The following is a 13,681-nucleotide window of genomic DNA, read 5'->3' as shown; positions in this document are numbered from 1 at the left end:
TGTGAAAAAAAGTACTATTTCGAAACCACTGTGGCGCACAAGGCAGATTAGTTGGATATGCCCTTCGGACGCACTAACATCAGCAAGCTAATTGAACATAAAGGATGGACTTTTTCGACCGAAAATACATCTGTTGTGGACCTGGGATTCCTGGAAGTGCTTTCTGATGAAGACAACTAAAGGTAAGGGATTATTGACAATATTATACAACATTAGATGTGAAATGCGATTGTTCCAAGATGGCGCCGAGCTGTATTTAATTGCTCATTTTCTGAGTATCGCATCCCCTTTTATCGCTAAGTGTGATTACCCAGTAAAGTTATTTTTAAATCTGGTATGACAGGTGCTTTCAAGAGATATTCATCTATAAATCTTAGAATGACAATATTACATTTTAAAAATGTTTACGAATAGTAATTCAGTAAAATGTAGCATTGTTTCCCTGGATGCATTTGACGGGAAAATAGTTAGTCAACGTCAGACGCCGATGTAAAATGCTGTTTTCATATATAAATATGAACTTTATTGAACAAAAGAATGCATGCATTGTGTAACATGATGTCCTAGGTGTGTCATCTGATGAAGTTTGTAAAAGGTTAGTGCTGCATTTAGCTGTTTTTTGGTTATTTGTGATGCATGTGTTTGGTCGGAAAATGGCTATGTTGCTGCATTTTACGATGGACTCCTCTAACATAATCTAATGATTTGCTTTTCCTGTTAAACCTTTTTGAAATCGGACGACGTGGGTCGATTCAGGAGAGGTGTATCTATAAAATGAAAATATATATATATATTTTTTTCTTTTTCAAATTATTAAATTTTGTTATGCTAATGGCGATATGATTTTTCGCTGGATTTTGTTGTCAATGTTGCTGTTGATTATTTGATCAAATCAGTATTAATTTAGCTAAACACTTCCAATGGTGTGTGAGTCAACATTTAGTGTAAGCTTGTATGGCAGACATTCTGATAAAGAAGTGCACAGCACATTATTCTGAATAAACCACTAAGTCAGACCATGTAAGACCATTTTAGTATTTTGTACTAGAAATAGAAAAACTGCAAACACTAAATATAAATATTTAACATGCAAGTTGCATGTTATTAGCACATTTTTATTCCCTTTTTTAGATTAAATTACGATGGACACAAGTACCTCATTACCAGCTTGCAAATTTTCTCAACTTATCTGACTTTGGGAGATTTCCAATTCTCCTCTAGCCTACTTTTGCGATCTGCTATTACTTTGTCCTGGTGGTAACACACCCACACGCATATTTTATTGCACAGACTGCAATAAATAATAAAGGTAGCCTGGAGAGAGAAAAATAGAGAGAGAGGTAAAGAGCAGATATAACGCCCATGGGGAAGGATGACTGCAGCTGGTAGGAAGCACTGGAGCCCGAATAAGAGTTGAGTGATGCCTTGGTGGCTGTTTGGTTAGTTAAGTTACTTCCACTGGAACCAAAAGGTAAGAACCACTCTGAAAATATATAGCCTTGTGTGTGATGCTTGAAGCAGTCCACTGGACTTAAGCTGCCATGCTCTGTTGAATGTAATTTGAAAAACACAATAGCTAACTAGTTCAATGTATGCATTTGTGGCTTTTATAATGTGTGTATTTCAAATTCTTCACTAGAGTGAATCACAAACTAATACTAAAATTGATGTACATCTGCAAATGGTCCACATTGGTGAATGGCCTCCAAAGAAATCAAATTCAAATGTGTTGTAAAAGGAAGGAAGGCATTGTGACAATCCTTGTTAGCATAGAATAAACCAACATGATGGTATTGTTTTAATGCTATTCAGTTCCTCAATCAACCCTGTAATATTCATATGTGAATACATACTGAATTATAATTGGATGCATTTTACCGCCGTATCATACTGTGCGGTGATTGGTTAAGACCACCCAGACGGTTAGGTCATGGGCAGTTGATCGTGGTTGGAGATAGGCTAACATGTAGTTGTAACTAGTTAATAAAGAGTTATGTTAAGAAACATCCTGTGGTTCTGCGTTTTATTATGTTGTACAAAGCGTACAAAACAAGACATGGTGTCAGAAGTGGGATATGTTGTGCTGTGTGTGTGTTTAGTCCATCACGTTCTCTTTCAGGGAGAGATGAGTAAATTTCAGAGTAAATGGTCTTAAAAGATGGATTTTTCTGGAGTTCCTTCACCTCGAATGGACTGGGAGTCTACAAACTTACCCGATGCATGGCGTAAGTACAAACAGCATGTGGAGCTAATGTTCACGGGTCCTCTGAAGGAAAGAGGAGAAGAGGAAAAATGTAGCTACCTGCTCCTCTGGATCGGTGAAAAAGGGAGAGATATTTACAACACATGGACACTTACCGAGGCTGAATCAAAGGTACTGAAAACATACTACGATCGTTTTGAAGCATATGTTGTGCCGAAGACTAATACAATTTTCGCTAGGTACAAATTCCATGAGAAAGTACAGGGAGCTAGCGAGTCTTTTGAACAGTTTGTGACTGAGCTGCGTCTGCTTGTGAAAGACTGTGATTATGCAAACAAGGATGAGATGGTCAGGGACCGTATTGTATTTGGAATACACTCACCGCGAGTGAGAGAGAAACTTTTGAACGTTGGGTCTGAGCTAACGCTGGACAAAGCTATCGACATAGCCAGATCTCACGAGCTAGCACAGGCTCAGATGAAAACCATTTAGCGCGGCAGCACGAGCGCATCACGTGAACAAGCAGTGCACGCAGTCAGGCAGACATCAAAGCACACCTCCGGTGCCCAGAGAGAGCGTTTCAGAACGGAGAGAGACATAACTCCAAAACAGAGCGACACAGACTCAAAACGCCCCAAAACATGTGGATATTGTGGATACAAAGTGCATGGCGAACAAGGAAATTGCCCAGCTAAAGGCAAACAGTGTACTAAATGTGGTAAATGGAATCACTTTGCAAAAGTGTGCAGAGCTTACCGTGGAAAAACAGTACACACAGTGAGTGAAGATGAAATGTCAATCAAAGAGTCAAATGATGATGAACTGTTTATTGATTCAGTGACACAGAAAAGTCACATATCAGAGACAGAGCAAGCCTTTGCTGACATTGAGATAGGAACACAAGGCACAAAGCTAAAGTTCAAACTAGACACTGGTGCACAAGTAAACATTATTCCTCTGAATAAATACCGCAGCTTGACATCTGAGTGCGAGCTACAGCCCACCATGCGCAGACTGACTGGTTATGGTGGTGAACAGCTCCCAGTAAAGGCACATGCACTTTCAAATGCAAATACAAAGAAAGTGACATGATGTTGGACTTTTACGTTGTTGACACTAGAGCACCTGCAGTGCTAGGTCTTAAAGCATGTTTAGACATGGACCTCATCAAGCTAGTTTTATCAGTAACAGCACCAGTAGAGACAGAAAATGTACTGGAGGAGTTTGCTGATGTCTTTACAGGAATAGGATTATTCCCAGGAGAATGTACCATTCACCTTGACCCAGACGCAACCCCTGTGGTCTACCCACCGAGAAAGATTCCCCTTGCTCTCCGTGCCTGTCTGAAGAAAGAGTTGGAGAGCATGGAGCAATCTGACATAGTCACCAAGGTTACAGAACCGACTGACTGGGTAAACGCGTTAGTGGTGGTGGAGAAACCACGCACAGGCAAGCTCCGAGTATGCCTCGACCCAAGAGACTTGAACAAGGCTATCAAACGGCCCCATTACCCTTTACCGACGCTAGATGGTATCACGCACAAGCTAGCGGGAGCACGCTACTTCAGTGTCATGGACGCTAGATCAGGCTACTGGGCTATCAAGCTCACAGAAGAGTCATCTAAGCTCACAACATTCAACACACCGTTTGGACGCTACAGGTTCCGTCGCCTGCCTTTTGGGATTATCTCAGCCCAAGACGAGTTTCAGCGAAAGATTGACGAAGTATATGAAGGCCTCGACGGAGTTGTGGCAATTGTGGACGACATCCTTGTTTATGGTCGAACCAAAGAGGAGCACGACCGAAACCTCCGTGCGATGCTGCAAAGGTCCCGCGAGAGAGGAGTCCGGCTCAACCCCGAGAAGAGCACAGTCAGCGCTACAGAGGTCAGCTACTTCGGACATCTTCTCACAGCGAATGGAATCAAGCCAGATCCACAGAAGATCTCAGCCATAAAAGAAATGGAGCCACCAAAGAACCGTGCAGAGCTGGAAACAGTGCTTGGCATGGTCAACTACTTAGCCAAGTTCGCACCCAGCCTCTCCAATGCTAATGCACCCCTGCGTCAACTGCTAAAGCAGTCCAGTGAGTTTCTTTGGGACAAGCAACACGACATTGCTTTCCAGAATGTGAAAGACTTGATCACGAGAGAACCAGGACCAATCCTTGCCTACTACGACCCAAACAAAGAGCTCAGACTCCAAGTGGACGCGTCGAAGTATGGACTAGGTGCAGTGCTACTGCAAGAAGGAAAGCCCATCGGCTACGCTTCCAAATCTCTCACAGACTGTGAAATCAACTACGCCCAAATCGAAAAGGAGCTCTATGCCATTCTGTTCGGATGTAAACGTTTCCATCAGTACGTATATGGACGACAAGTCATTGTGGAATCCGACCACAAGCCCCTTGAGTCAATCATGAGGAAACCACTAGCTGCAGCCCCGCCAAGGCTACAGAGAATGATCCTTCAACTACAAAAATACGACTTCACAATCACTCACCGTCCAGGCAAAGACATCCCTGTCGCAGACACACTCTCCAGGAAGTTTCTTACCTACAAGGACAGCAGCCTCAGTGAGGGCATGGACATGCAAGTGCACACTGTGTACAGCAACTTACCAGTTAGTGACACAAAACTGAAGGAGATCCAAGCTGAAACAGACAAGGACTCACAACTCACACAGCTGAGGAAAGTCATACAGGATGGATGGCCTGAGGAGAGGAGAAAATGCCCTCAGAGCGTCTCAGAATTCTGGAACCATCGTGATGAACTATCACAGATCAACGGAATCATTTTCAAAGGAGAGAAAATCATTATTCCTACCAGTCTCAGAGAAGAGATTTTGACAAAGATCCATGCTGGACACATGGGCATGGAAAAGTGCAAACAGAGAGCACGGGACATTTTGTTTTGGCCTGGAATGTGCAAACAAATAGAGGACATTGTTGGTAGATGCACCATCTGTCTTGAAAGACGCCCCTCAAACACCAAAGAGCCAATGTTACCTCACTGTATCCCAGACCGACCCTGGCAGGTTGTGGCAACCGATCTGTTCACCTGGAACAACGAGGACTACATCGTAACAGTGGACTACTACAGCAGATACTTCGAACTCGACAAGCTTCACAGCACCACATCTGCAGCTGTGATACACAAGCTGAAAGCAGCCTTTGCCAGGCATGGCATTGTAGAGACTTTAATATCTGACAATGGGCCCTGTTACAAATCAAATGAGTTTGAATCCTTCACAAAAGCATGGGAGTTCACACATGTCACCACAAGCCCACATTACCCTCAAAGTAATGGCCTTGCTGAAAAATCTGTGCAGATTGCTAAATCACTCATGGACAAAGCAAAAGCAGACAAGAGAGACCCCTACCTCAGTCTCCTTGAATACCGCAACACTCCAGTTGACAATTTCAAATCACCAGCCCAGCTGTTGATGAGCCGCAGACTTCGCTCAACCCTTCCCAGCACCAACCAGCAGCTGCAACCTGAGGTTGTCAGCTACAAGGAAATGCATGAAAAACGTGCACAGAGACAACAACAACAAAAGCGATACTACGACAGGTCAGCTAGACCACTGCCACCACTGATCGGCGGAGAGTCAGTTAGAATCCAGGAGCATGGCCTCTGGAAACCAGCAGTCGTCATCCAGCCAGCTGACACTGAACGTTCATATCACGTCCGCACAGCAGAAGGAGCAGTGTACCGCCGCAATCGTCGTCACTTACTGAACACAAAAGAACAACACACTGATGAGATGAACTGTTCCCCTGAAAGAGAACGTGATGGACTAAACACACACACAGCACAACATACACCACACTTACCTGCAACACCACAAGAGCTGTTGACTGACACAGAAGCATGCTCAACATCATATCGCACAAGGTCAGGAAGAGAGGTCAAGCCCAGAGCTCTCCTTGACCTATGAAATGTCAAAGGGTGTAGGCGGATCGCTGCCCTAAAAGAGTTCCAGACTGTAAACTTGTTATTGAAAGTTGACTTGACATGCTTTGGTATTGTATTTGTTTGAAATGTTAAGATGTAATTTCTACAGTGAAGCTGAGTTGCTGAGAATCCCTTGTTTGAAAAGTAACAGTATGTTGGATCATTGTTTCAGAGTCTATGTTGATTCAGTTGGTGTAGTATGCAATATAAATGGTTACTTACCTTGAGTTCAAACTACAGAGCATGTATCCAAAAGAAAAGCTTAGAATATTTAAAACATTTGTATTTTGTTTAAAAGAAGGGGGATGTAATATTCATATGTGAATACATACTGAATTATAATTGGATGCATTTTACCGCCGTATCATACTGTGCGGTGATTGGTTAAGACCACCCAGACGGTTAGGTCATGGGCAGTTGATCGTGGTTGGAGATAGGCTAACATGTAGTTGTAACTAGTTAATAAAGAGTTATGTTAAGAAACATCCTGTGGTTCTGCGTTTTATTATGTTGTACAAAGCGTACAAAACAAGACAAACCCGGTTACAGATTTTGTGCAATGACCAGACACAAGCACTGAGCTCTAATTTGTTTGAGTAATATCCGGGGCCACAAGCCTACCTTGTTATAGAAATGTAACATAGACAAATGATTGCCTTTAGGAGCTGGTTTTCCAGACACATACTGTATTAAAACGACTCCTGTCCCCTGACTAAAAATACATTTCAATGGAGATTCTCCATTGAGCATGGGTTTCTCATCCAGGATTAGGCTTAACTTCTAACAAAAATACAATGTTATTAATTACGTACATACAGTGCATTCAGAAAGTATTTAGACCCCCTAATGTTTTCCACGTTTTGTGACGTTACACCCTTATTCTAAAATGGATTTAAAACATAATACATTTCATCAATCTACACACAATAACCCATAATTAAAAAGCCAAAACAGGTTTTTCGAGTTTTGGGGAAAAAACAGAAATACCTTTTTTACATAAGTATTCAGACTCTTTGCTATTTGAGTCGAAATTGAGCTCAGGTGCATCCTGTTTCCATTGATCATCCTTGAGATGTGTCTACAACTTGATTGGAGTCCACCGGTGGTAAATTCAATTGATTGGACATGATTTAGAAAGCACACACCTGTCCATATAAGGTCCCACAGTTGACAGTGCATGTCAGAGCAAAAAACAAGCCATGAGGTCAAAGGAATTGTCCGTAGAGCTCCGATACAGGATTGTGTCAAGGCACAGATCTGTGGAAGGGTAACAAAAGAATTCTGCAGCATTGTAGGTGCACAAGAACACAGTGCTCTCCATCATATTTAAATGGAAGAAGTTTGGAACCACCAAGAATCTTTCTAGACCTGACCGCCTGGCCAAACTGAGCAATTAGGGGAGAAGGGCCTTGGTCAGGGAGGTGATCAAGAACCCGATGGTTACTCTGACAGCTCCAGAGTTCGTCTGTGGAGATGGGAGAACCTTCCTGAAGGACAACCATCTCTTTTGGAGTGCTGCAATCAGGCCTTTATGGTAAAGTGGCCAGACGGAAGCCACTACTCAGTAAAAGGCACATGACAGCCCCGTTTGAGTTTGCCAAAAGGCATCTAAAGGACTCTCAGACCATGAGAAACAAGATTCTCTGGTCTGATGAAACAAAGATTGAACTCTTTGGCCTGAATACCAAGCGTCACATCTGGAGGAAACCTGGCACCATCCCTACTGTGAAGCATGGTGGTGGCAGCATCATGCTGTGGGGATGTTTTTCAGCAGCAGGGACTGGGAGACTAGTCAGGATCGAAGGAGAGATGAACAGAGCAAAGAACAGAGACATCATTGAGTGCTCAGGACCTCAGACTGGGGCAAAGGTTCACCTTCCAACAGGACAACGACCCTAAGCACACAACCAAAACAACACAGGAATGGCTTCGGGACAAGTCTCTGAATGTCCTTGAGTGGCCCAGCCAGAGCCCAGACTTGAACCTGATCGAACATTTCTGGAGAGACCTGAAAATAGCTGTGCAGCGACGCTCCCCATCCAACCTGACAGAGCTTGAGAGGATCTGCAGAGAAGAATGGGAGAAACTCCCTAAATACAGGTGTGCCAAGCTTGTAGCCTCATATGCAAGAAGACTCAAGGCTGTAATTGCTGCCAAATGTGCTTCAACAAAGTACTGAGTAAATGGTCTGAATCCTTATGTACTTTAAATGTGATATTTCAGTTTTTTTATATAAATTTGCTAAATAAAAACCTGTTTTTGCTTTGCCATTACGGGGTATTGTGTGTAGATTGATGAGGGAAGAAAAGTATTTAATCCATTTTAGAATAAAACTGTAAGATAACAAAATGTGGAAAAAGTCAAGGGGTCTGAATACTTTCTGAATGCACTGTAGTTTACAGCAGGTATAAAAGGTGCAGCAATGCTTATGTACTAGCTCCCTCAACAATTCAGTATATTAGTCAATAACAATAATCAGTGCTGTAAAGTACTTAAGTAAAAAGTACTACATAAGTATTTTTGGGGGGTATCTGTACTAAACTTTAACTTTTACTCCACTACATTCCTAAAGAAAATAATGTACTTTTTACTCCATACATTTTCTTTGACGCCCCAAATTACTCGTTACATTTCGAATGTTTAGCAGGGCAGGAAAATTGTCAAATTCATGCACTTATCAAGAGAACATCCTTGGCTATCTGTAAATAAAAAAAACATTTAAATCCTAATGTGTTTCTATAAAATGTGGCAATACTTCCAGACAATTTCTTCTGGCTATTGACTGTGGTTTAATTTGAAATGCCAGGTATCAACATTGCGCTTTAATAACGATGAATCGTAAAGAACCATCACATAATAGAAGCCAAGTATGGTCTTGGTGTTGAATGAAGTTTGACCAAATATAATAAACGTGTTTTTGCTTGTATTTCTGTCTGTCTGTGTCTCCCCCTTGCTCTCTGTCAATATCGCTATTTCTGACAACCTATACATCAGGTTTAGAATATTTCTGTGCTTCTGTCGTCAGCTCTTGTAGACGATTTAATGGTACCTCACACCCGAATGAAGGATGCCATAGAGACTGGAGTGCTACCTATAGAGGTGAATAAGTGGGCTTGGCTCACCATCTTGTTGCTGTTATGATGAACATTTGAATGCATGCACTCACTGTCGCTCTGGATAAGAGCATCTACTACAATACTAAAATGTAAAATGTAAATGTTTTACATAAATATTTCATATTACTGTATTGAACTGTTAAAAAAAATGAAAAAAGAACCCTGATTGGATCGTGAAAAAACATAATTTCTTTAAACAATAAAAGCTAATTTATCAATATTTCTGAAAACTCTTAATTTGCTGTTTGTTCTTGTTTTATCTCAGGATAAATTGTTTTTGTTTGGTCTGACTAATGTTCAAGAGCTGCAAAAAACACTCAATCATACACTCTTACTGACACTTGTGGGTGCTTTGCGTAATGTGCTGCAACCATGTCATGCTGCTGCCATGTTGTGTCGCTATCGGGCTGTGTTGTTGCCATGCTGTGTTGTCTTAGGTCTCTCTTTATGTAGTGTTGTGGTGTCTCTCTTGTCGTGATGTGTGTTTTGTCCTACATTTTAGTTTTTAATCCCAGACTCCATCCTCGCAGGAGGCCTTTTGCCACTTGGTAGGCCGTCATTGTGCATTCGGAAAGTATTCAGCCCCTTTGACTTTTTTTCACATTTTGATATGTTACAGCCTAAAATGGATTAAAACAATTTTTTCCCCTCATCAATCTAAACAAAATACCCCATAATGACAGGTTTTTTGACATTTTTGCAAATGTATTACAATTAAAAAACAGATACCTTATTTACATAAGTATTCAGACCCTTTGATATGAGACTCGAAATTGAGCTCAGGTGCATCCTGTTTCCATTGATCATCCTTGAGATGTTTCTACAACTTTATTGGAGTCCACCTGTGGTAAATTCAATTGATTGGACATGATTTGGAAAGGCACACACCTGTCTATATAAGGTCCTACAGTTGACAGTGCATGTCAGAGTAAAAATCAAGCCATGGGGTCAAAGGAATTGTCTGTAGAGCGCCGAGACAGGGTTGTGTCAAGGCACAGATCTGGGGAATATTACCCAAAACATTCTGCATCATTGAGGGTCCCCAACAACACAGTGGCCTCCATCATTCTTAAATGGAAGAAGTTAGGAATCACCAAGACTCTTTCTAGAGCTGGCCGCCTGGCCAAACTAAGCAATCAGGGCTTGGTGAGGGAGGTGACCAAGAACCCGATAGTCACTCTGACAGAGCTGGGAGAACCATCCAGAAGGACAACCATCTCTGCAGCACTCCACCAATCAGGCCTTTATGGTAAAGTGGCCAGACGGAAGCCACTCCTCAGAAAAAGGCACATTGCAGCGCACTTGGAGTTTGCCAAAATGCACCTAAAGCACTCTCAAACCATGAGAAACAAGATTCTCTGGTCTGATGAAACAATGACTGAACTCTTTGGCCTGAATTCCAAGCGTCACATCTGGAGGAAACCTAGCACCATCCCTACGGTGAAGCTTGGTGGTGGCTGCATCATGCTGTGGGGATGTTTTTCAGCGGCAGGGACTGGGAGACTAGTCAGGATCGACGGAAAGATGAACGGAGCAAAGTACTGAGAGATCTTTGATGAAAACCTGCTCCAGAGTGCTCAGGACCTCAGACTGGGGCGAAGGTCCACCTTACAACATGCCAACGACCCTAAGCACACAGCAAAGACAACACAGGAGTGGCTTCGGGACAAGTCTCTGAATGTCCTTGAGTGGCCCAGCCAGAGACCTGAAAATAGCTTTGCAGCGATGCTCCCCATCAAACCTGACAGAGCTTGAGAAGAATGGGAGTACTCCTCAAATACAGTTGTGCCAGGCTTGTAGCATCATACCCAAGAAGACTCGAGGCTGTAATCGCTGCCGAAGTACTGAGTAAAGGGTCTGAATACTTATGTAAATGTGATATTCCGTATTTTTATTTTGATAAATTTGCGACGTTTCTAAAAACCTCTTTTTGCTTTGTCATTATGGGGTATTGTGTATAGATTGATGGGGGGGACAATCTAATCCATTTTAGATTACGGCTGTAATGTAACAAAATGTGGAAAAATGAAGGGGTCTGAATACTTTCCGAATGAACTGTAAATAAGAATTTGTTTTACAATGTAAAATTACAATGTCAGAAGTATTACAATGTAAACTTATTGTCTGCATATTTCAAAACATGGAATATGAGGGTGTAGTGAGATACATAATGGGCTGAACAATTCTCTTATCACTCATCTTGAAAAAAACGTATATTAAAAACTTGGAAGTCAATCAATCCGCCATCATTGACACAATGGAAAAATCGAATGGTTTATTATTGAAATAGGATGGGTAACCGAGAAAAACAAATTGGTACAATTTAAGGCAAAGTGGCAAACAGTAATGCAAGCACTAAGGTTGGGGGTGTGAGCATGTGGGTATGAGCAGATGAGATGCAGGCATTGTTTGTGTTTGTAAGATGTTTTTCGTATGCTTTTGAAGTGCAAAAAAAAGGAATGTAATAAATCTCTCCAATCTTTTACAGGAATGATGTGTCAAGCTCGGAGCTCCTATTTGGACACTGAGGTGCTGTGGGGGTATCGCTTCACACCAGTCCTCTCCCTGGAGAAGGGCTTCTATGAGGTGAACCACAACAGCTTTCATAACATCTATGAGACCAACACGCCCTGCTGTAGTGTCAAATATCCGGCGACCACCACAGCCAGAAAGATCCACCTCGAATCAGGTCTGGTGGCACTACCAACTTCCAGACAGTCTGTGTCATCAATGTGACAGCCACTTTTCAGCTATTGTGTATTTTCTAAAATGAAAATGTTATATTGTCGCATAATTTCTCTACTATACTTTCTCTACCATGTGAATTAATGAATTGATGGCTCTCTTTAATCTGCAGCGCTGAAAATCCGCTTAATAGAGCGATTGAAGGCAATGTTTCTGTGGTCCCGGAGCCTGCATTCACGGTAAAAGCTGCATATATGTTGGCCCAATCGGAACTTAGTCTACCTTTAAATTTTAAAACGGATCTTCGGCGATAGGGATTGAATCCAGGCCTAAATAAATGTTCTTTAATTGCAAAATAGGACAAATGTTTCCAGAGTGAATAGCAATAAGATGCTATGTGCAAAGATCACCTACAGGACAGGGAGGAATGTTGGAAATCTGTAGCAGTTTTATGAGAACATGGCAAAAACATTCATGTGTCCAGTTTTTTGTGGGTTACGTAAATATTCCATCAACATCCCACCAAACATACACAGAACATGGTTGCCATGTTATCAGAATGTAAGATATTAATGTTCTAGACATTTTAGTACTGGCCAATGATTATAAAGGTGAATCTGATCCAACCATAAATTCATACATTGTACATCTGGCCTGAGAGGATGGAAGTTCAACATGTAGCTAGTTAGGCAAATGTTAATTAGCTGGCTAATCGTTGCCCATGAACGGAAGTTAGGCTAGTGAGCAAGCATTTTAGCCAGGTAGCCTAGGACAACAAAACTAAAAGTGTGTACTGTAAGACAGAGTCATAGATCGTTTTGGCAACATGAAGACAGGAGGATGGCATTGGCATTTCTCTACAAGTAGGGTGAGTCAACATGTTTTTTCAACTTACACACACACACAAAAAACAGTACCATGGACAACCACATGATATTTATCTTATGTTGATTGGACTAAATCGTTTTTGGAATATTTTAGTTGGCACTATTAGACTAAGCATAGGTGATTTGATGATGTTGAAGTTAAAATGGTCCTTGAATAGTGGAGGCAGCTCCTGTTTTCTTTGCAACTTGCGTTAACTCTGTGTTCTAAATCAATAGTTGTTTAGTGGTCCGAAAATGTCGGAAGCATTAACTTGATTGACCATGCTGTAGGTCATGTAACGGTTTGTTATATGCAATATGCTTTGTGGACTTCACCGGACAGATGTTGCTCTCTGGTTTTGTGATGAAACAAAAATGTGATTGAATTTATTCTGCCACTGTGTCTTCTTATTGTCTCGGCCTTAGGCCTTTATATCACAGTGGCAAGGCAAATGAACTAACACTTTATAGAGACAACACCGCAATTATCACAACACACAAGTCGGAAGTTGACATACACCTAGGTTGGAGTCATTAAAACCCGTTTTTCAACCACTCCACAAATTTCTTGTTCACAAACTATAGTTTTGGCAAGTCGGTTAGGAAATCTACTTTGTGCATGACACAAGACATTTTTCTAACAATCGTTTACAGACAGATTATTTAACTTATAATTCATTGTATCACAATTCCAGTGGGTCAGAGGTTTACATACACTAAGTTGACTGTGCCTTTAAACAGCTTGGAAAATTCCAGAAAATGATGTCATGGCTTTAGAAGCTTCTGATAGGCTAATTGACATCATTTGAGTCAACTGGAGGTGTACCTGTGGGTGTATTTCAAGGCCTACCTTCAA

At 41.6% G+C, this 13,681-nt stretch overlaps 1 long non-coding RNA gene across 1 annotated transcript; it reads left to right on the top strand.

The window, feature by feature from the left end:
- Positions 1–1,946: 1,946 nt before the first annotated feature.
- On the top strand, positions 1,947–2,320 carry LOC123742581 (uncharacterized). Its single transcript, XR_006769738.1, has 2 exons — positions 1,947–2,068; positions 2,143–2,320. It is a non-coding gene; the product is annotated as an uncharacterized lncRNA (long non-coding RNA).
- Positions 2,321–13,681: the final 11,361 nt, after the last annotated feature.

Source organism: Salmo salar, chromosome ssa04 (assembly GCF_905237065.1).
Source record: "Salmo salar chromosome ssa04, Ssal_v3.1, whole genome shotgun sequence".
NCBI lineage: Eukaryota > Metazoa > Chordata > Actinopteri > Salmoniformes > Salmonidae > Salmo > Salmo salar.
The sequence above is the reverse complement of the archived record's forward strand: the minus strand, read 5'-3'. Positions and strand labels throughout refer to the sequence as shown.